The sequence below is a fragment of the Arachis ipaensis genome, chromosome B5 (genome assembly GCF_059453495.1).
Source record: "Arachis ipaensis isolate K30076 ecotype BB chromosome B5, ASM5945349v1, whole genome shotgun sequence".
Classification (NCBI taxonomy): domain Eukaryota; kingdom Viridiplantae; phylum Streptophyta; class Magnoliopsida; order Fabales; family Fabaceae; genus Arachis; species Arachis ipaensis.
This window is the reverse complement of record NC_142440.1, coordinates 92,433,936-92,441,492: the sequence shown is the minus strand read 5'-3', so window position 1 is coordinate 92,441,492 and position 7,557 is coordinate 92,433,936.

The window sequence follows — 7,557 nt, the reverse complement described above, 5'->3', positions numbered from 1 at the left end:
AAAACCGACAGATGATTAGCCGTGCGGTGACAGCGCATTTGGACCATTTTCACTGAGAGGACGGACGGTAGCCATTGACAACGGTGATCCCCCAACATACAGCTTGCCATGGAAGGGAGTATGAATGATTGGATGAAGGCAATAGGAAAGCAGAGGTTCAGAAGGAACAAAGCATCTTCATACGCTTATCTGAAATCCCACCAATGAATTACATAAGTGTTTCTATCTTATTTTCTATTTTAATTATATTTCAACTATCAAAATCCCATAACCATTTGAATCCGCCTGACTGAGATTTACAAGGATGACCATAGCTTGCTTCAAGCCGACAATCTCCGTGGAATCGACCCTTACTCACGTAAGGTATTACTTGGACGACCCAGTGCACTTGCTAGTCAGCTGCACGGAGTTGTGTGAAAAGTGTGCGATCATGATTCCGTGTACTACTCACCCATATAGCCTTACCCTTGCATCTACCCTTGTTAACCCATTTTGAGCTTTTTAATCCCCTTTGTTCTAATTGTTAGCACATCAAAACCCTAAGCGAAAAACCATGAATAACCTTGGATTGTATCCTTGATTGGCTTAGGTTGAGGAGTGTGTTACATTTAAGTGTGCGGGGAATCTTTGGGAGGAACTTTGGTAGAGAAAAATTTTGTTTTGGGTAATTAAAGAAAATTTTGGAAAATGGGTGCACATTCATGTATCAAATTGCTTGAACCATATGTATTTGTCATAAAAAAAAAGAGAAATAGAAAAGAAAAAAATAAAATGAAAAAAATAATAAGAGGGGACAAAGGTTGCCCCAAAGAAAAGAAAAAAATGAATAAGGAATGCATATGTGTTTTGAATAGAAACTAAGGCATGAATGTGTGTGAAAAGAAGTAATGGGTGGTTAGAATGCATTTTTTGTGATTTGGTTGATATAGGTTGAGTGAGATACTTGAGCCAATCAAAGATCCAATTCTTTCGTCCACTTAGCCATATCTATCCTACCTTGACCCTAACCCCCCATTACAACCCTAATAAGTCCTCATGATAATTGCATTCATGCATCACTTGTTGTTGATTGTTAGATAGAAAGCAAAACCTTGAAAGCATGATTAAAAGGAGACTTGAGTGATTAACCCTTAGACACCGAGTGATTAGAGTGCATACACACCTAGTGAGGGTTCGATCACTCAATTCTATATTTTCACATCTCTTATCATGCATTCTTTCAAATTACTTCTTTTTTATGAGTTGGATCAATTCAATAGATTTTGTTTGCATTGAGCTAATTCTTTGCTTAGCCCTATATGTCCATAATCTTGCTTAGAATTTGATTGTTTGTTTTCACCAAATCATAGGAAACTATAGATACATAGATATATATATAAATAGTATATAGCATACTTGCATGCATATAGATAGTTGCATTTAATAAGTTGAACCCCTCTTGATTGTTTTTCTTGTTGGCTTAGCATGAGGACATGCTATTGTTTAAGTGTGGAAATTGATGAGTCTATATTTGATGATATATTTTGACTCAATTTGGATGGATTCTAGCACATGAACTCACACTTAAGCACCAAAATAGCATACTTTTGTGTTTGATCCCTAATTTGGATTTAAATGTGAAAACATGCATTTTAATGCTTAGATTAGTGATTTTTAATTCCACTTTTATGTTATTCGATGCCGTGATATGGTTTGTGAGTAATTTCAGGCCTTAGAGTCAAGAATGGATGGCTAAAAGTGGAAGAAAGCATGTACAAGGGAGAAAACATGAAGAAAATAAGGAAAAGCACACATAGCAAGGTGTGTGTGCGCACAAGCAATCGTGCATACGCACAAGACCGCATCAGCTACGTGTGTGTGCGCACAAGCCAGCGTGCGTATGCACAAGAGGAAATTTCCATACGTGCGTGCACACAAGTACCCGTTCGTACGCATAGGAGCCAAAACAGCAAAGTGTGCGGATGCACACATCTGTGCATCCACACAGGACCCAACATGTGATTTCATTAATGGAACACGTGCTTTGTGAATTCTGAGGCCTCTTGGCCCAATTTTTGAAGGCTCAAGGCTGAAATGAAGTGCTATATTAAGGGGGATTGAAACCATATGAAGGTATTAGAGTAGAAGGCCACATTTTACATTTTTAGCATAGTTAATTAGGAGTAGGAGTAGGAGTAGTGTAGCTTTGCTCTCCTAGGGTTTATACAATTTCATGTAGCATTTTAGGGCAAGCTTAATTTTGGATTTTGATCATCTTTAATTGTAAGTACTCTTTACTTCCACTTTAATTACATTGCCTTTATTTTCATTTCCTTTGGTTCAAGCACCTTGTTTATAATTGCAATTTTGAGTTCTTGGATTTTTGATTGATGAATTTAATGTTTCATGCGTTCTTTATGTTTGTTTGGATGTTTATTATTGGTATTGTTGATAGTTGGTTATAGTTTGTTATTTTTCCTTGCAATTTTCCATGATTTACTTTTATGCACACAAGGTGTTTGTGAAAATGCCAACTTTAGAATTTGAGTAGATTTTCCCACCTTGGCTTGTGGTTTGAGTTCCTAGGATACTAGAGTCATAATATCCGACATTTAGTGGTAATTCTTGGGTAGTTAGTTGACTCTTATTTCCATTGATGCTAGCTTTTTATAAACTAGTTTGGTAAGTTAGCTAGGATTTATGGATTAAGGTCAATTATGCTTGCTTGACTTACTCCTCGATGGTTGGGGTTGACTAGGCAAGATTGACTCATCATAATTACCATAGTTGTGGTTATGGCAATGATAGGATTCCTTGGATACGCATTCCCAAGTCAAGACCCCTTATTACATTTATAGCATTTTCACTAGTTTTGATCTCATTTTCTCTTTACTTGCTTTAATTACAATTTTGATCATTGCTTAGTTCTTTTATTGTTTAATCCTTTTAATCTTTCATTTCATGCTTGAAAACCCCCCTTTTACCTCACAACCGAAAGAAAAACACTTCCGATTGCATCCTAGGGAGAACGACCTGAGGTTGAAAGACTCTCGGTTAATTTGAATTAGAAATATTAAACTTTGATTGAGAGGATTGTTTGTCAGTCTAGGCTATACTTGCAACGAACATATTCTATCTTGAGAAATTCTAGACTAACAATAATTTTCTTATCACCAATCGTCAAGCTAATGACGTTAAAAGAGTGCTTGTTGGGAGGCAACCTAACCAGAGGTAAACCTTCTTTGTGATTCTTTTCTTTGTTTAATAAAGGTTCAAGTAACCTTCTATGCATTTCAAGGAATCAAGTTTCGTGTTTCACACCAAAAGTGATGATCTCATGAGTCAATAATTCAAGGATGAATGTGTGATACTAAGTTTGGCGTTCCACCATGAAGTTCACATGAACACACTGCAATCATTCAATTATCATAAGATATCACCAATTCCAAGCAATCACAGAAGCAATTTGACTCTCGAATCTAGTCTAATATATGTTTTCAAAAAGATTAAAGGTACATGATGACACTACAGACAACTTATTGCACAAGGAAGTAAGCAAAGAACTAAGTTTGGTGTTCACACACCAGAGTATGTTCAGAGGCTTACAAGTACACATGAATGCTAACCATTCAAGTGCTTGAGAAGCAAGCAACTTCCACTACTCTTGCAGGAAAAGCAGTAAACCCTTAGAAGGAATATGCATCATCACCCAGGATGGAAAAAGAAAGACACAACAGCTAAAAGAGGTGGTGACAAGGAAGAAACAAGAAGCTATCAAAAGGTTGTACTGCTCCCTAACTGTTCTTAAGATGGCAATTGAAAGTGTGCTTGTTTTGGTGTAATCAATATTCCTTCAATCTTTCAGTCATTTGCATTTGGTTTAGTTTCTTTAGTTTATCTTTTTGCATGCTAGCCTAGTGCCTAGACCACTGCATCCTTGCTTGAATTGTATGCTGTGTCCTTGAGCTCAATAAAGGAAATTATGAAAAAATGTTGTGAAAGACAAGAGTGAAATCCAATGTTAGTCCTAGTGTTTGTGGTGGTATTTGCTAGCTAAGTTTGTTCATCAATAAGGTACAAAGCTAAGATTTCTCTTGAATTATGAGCTTGAAGTGCATTCTATGGGACTTAAATGAACAATAAGATCCTAAAAAGAGAAAAAGAGAACGAAAAAGAAAAAAAAGAGCAGAAAATAAAGCTAGGCACCAATAGTTTGAACCTTGAGGCATGTGTCTGTGGTATTGATTGTGCAAGGATCTGCTTGGATGAGTAAGTTCTTGGGAGTGCTTCATCACTTGATAACTTGGGTTAACTAACCCGGGACTATCAACTGAAAGTCCACTATCAAGAGCAACCTTGTCACAAAACATTTAGTAACCCAAAGAGGTGCTGGACACCAAGATCTAAGGAATGAATAACAAACCATGTGCCTGTCGTGTGTATGTGCTGAGGAGAGACTTGGGTGATTAATTCCTTAGGGGCATTTCAACACCTAGCACCTTGAACCAACTGGTTCGGGAGTGTTGGCTAAAAGCCTATCCTAAAGAGTCATCTCAACACAGAACACTTAGCTATAGAAAGCAATAAGCTCTAAAGAAGGAAAGAAAACAAAAACAGAGCTAAGTTAAGGATCAAGAATAAGAGTCTCATAGAAGGCAATAGAGTGAGAATTCAAGAGCATATGATAGCCTAGAAACCAGCAAGAATGTGAACCTAAATTACCATGCATGAAACTCCATGAACCAAGGATTTGAATTCTCTGAATAAGGACTTGTATCTCTTGTATTTTCATTTCATTCTTTTTATGTTCTATCACTTGCTTGAGGACAAGCAAGATTTAAGTTTGCTGTTGTGATGCCAGAGCATCTTGGCTAGTTTCACAAGCTATTTTTAGTTTGTTTTAGGGTAGTTTTATACATTTTCCCAGGAAATAAGCAAGTATTTGGTTGAATATGTATTCATACCTTGATTCAAGCAAACATTGTGAATTCTAGACAATTTCATGAGAATAATGCAAGGATTGAATGATAAAATGGATGATGCGTCATCTCATGATTTAGAGCAAGACTTTGATGCACTTTGTTTGGTTGATGATAGGTGAAGAGAAGCAGAAGAAGGGTGAGAAAGAACCAGAGAAGGCAACGTTGGTGGCTAAAGTTGGCTCACCAACGTTGCCACCAACATTCCAAGGCTTGATATGCAACGTTGGTGGCCAAAGTTGCCACACCAACGTTGCTGGAAACATTATGAAAAAGAGGTGCCAACGTTGGTAGGAACGTTGGTGAACCAACGTTACCTCCAACGTCTTCGATAAAAGCTCACTTTGGAGATTGGAAAATTTTGATATGACGCGTATGCGTCGATGACGCGTACGCGTCGATGACGCGTACGCGTGAAAGTGGAAAAACAACAAGTCTCGCATACGCATGGGCGACGCGCACGTGCAAAATGGAAAAAATCCAGCTTGACGTGTACGCGTGGTCGACGTGTACGCATGACCATGAAAGTGTTGGTGTGCAAACGTTGCCACAAACATTGCCAGTTTCCACCAACATGTTTGATAGCTTTGAAGAGAATCACATAGAAAACTGGTCATCGACACACACGCGTGAGCGACGCGTACGCGTGACCAGGCCAACGTTGGTAGTAACGTTGGTGCACAAACATTGCCTCAAATGTTCTTCACTAGATTAAAAAGAACGTTGGCCAACGTTAGTAGCCACCAACGTTAGTGACTAACGTCCATGCTGAGCTCATTTCCAGTGGCACCCATGCAAGCTTGTGAACGTTGGTTAGCTCAAGCCCACGTCAACTTCACTCAAAGCAACTCTTAACTTGCTTCAACAAAGGCCAAAGCCCATAACCAAGACTTGAAGATTTATTGGAAAAGTGTATAAAAAGGATAGAATTTAAGTTAGAGAGGGATTGGCACCTGGGGGAATCCAGGATTGTAACACCCTGTATTTTACTTTCTCTGTAATTCAGTTTTACTTTCAGAATGCAATTTACATTTCAATTCTCCATTCCTAGAGCTATGAACAACTAAACCCACTTCATTGGGTTAGGGAGCTTTGTTGTAATTCAATGGATCATTAATAGTTCTTATCCTTCTTCTTCTTTCCTTTCTCTTTGATTTACTTGAAAGCTTTTGATCTTCATCAAATTAAGTAACTATCTCGGAAGAGAAGTTGTTCATACTTGGATTTTCTCTGAACCTTGGAAGAGGAATGAGAAAATCAAGCTAGAAATGCTTTCTCATGTTGGACCGGATTGGGGGTTGGATGGATATAGTGACATATAATCCTATCAATACTTTGATTTGGAAAAACATGTGGTATAATCAGTGATCGTACTTCATTTCTTCCCATGAGCAATTAGATAAAGGAATTGGACAATTATTCAAGTTTAGAGAGATTGAATTGCCAAGGAATTGGGATTCAATCACCTAAGATTGCCAAAAGATCAATGAGTTGCACAGATTGAGGAAGAGATGAGAATGAACTTGATCCGGAGAATACAATATCTTCTGAGCCCAATGAACTTCCCATTTCTGATCTTCCCATTCTTTATATTCTTCTGTTTTACATTTATGATCATCATCCCCATTCCCATTTAAGTTTCTACAATTTACTTTCTGCCATTTATATTCTGCCATTTACTTTCTGTTATTTACATTCCTTGCTATTTACATTTCCCACCATCATAATTTCCTGCAAATCTCAATTCAATTCTATTTAGTTTAACTAGAACATTCCTCCGATTAAAGTTGCTTAACCAATCAATCCTGTGGGATTCGACCTCACTCTACTGTGAGTTTTTACTTGACGATAATTCGGTATACTTGCCGAAGGAAATTTGTAGAGATACAGATTTTCGTGCATCATATTTTCCTTAAGTTGGACATTTTGGTGAGCTCCTTGTCATAGTGGCTTGTGTTTGTACTCATCCTTGAATGGGCACCTATGCTTGGACTTCCAATAAGCTCCAAAGTTCAAATTTAATAGCTCCAAGCTTTGATGAAGTTCCACATAAGCTAAGGGCTCCCAAAGTTAATCATCTTGTTGCCGGGATCCCAAAGGTTTTTACACCCATCTTCAAGTTGATCATCACAAGTCCAATTGGGTGGCAAGTATCCGAATTCCCACTAAAGCAACCAAAAAACTTCCTAGATCCTTCTAATTTAGTATTACTCCACCCTTGGCATTTAGAGTTTGGACATGCAACCCTAATGAACCTAGAATGATATTTCCAACCACTATCCATCTCTCTCTTGCTCTTCAATCCACAAATATTTCTAAGTTGATCATCCGTCTCAAGCAAACCATATTCAAGTGGGAAAGTAAATCTTAGGGATAAGAGATTTACCCACTTGAATGAATGAATGGATGATGATGGCTTGGGGAGAGGTATTTTCAATAATCTTGCAAGCTTCACTCCCTTGTGCTCTTCTTGATTTGCCTCCACCTCTTGGTAGCCTTCTTCCAATCTTATGTTTTCTTCATTATTTACCAAGGGTCTTGGAGGTTGTGCACATTCTTCTATGACCTCAATTTCAAGTCCAGTGGGAGAGGATTCAAT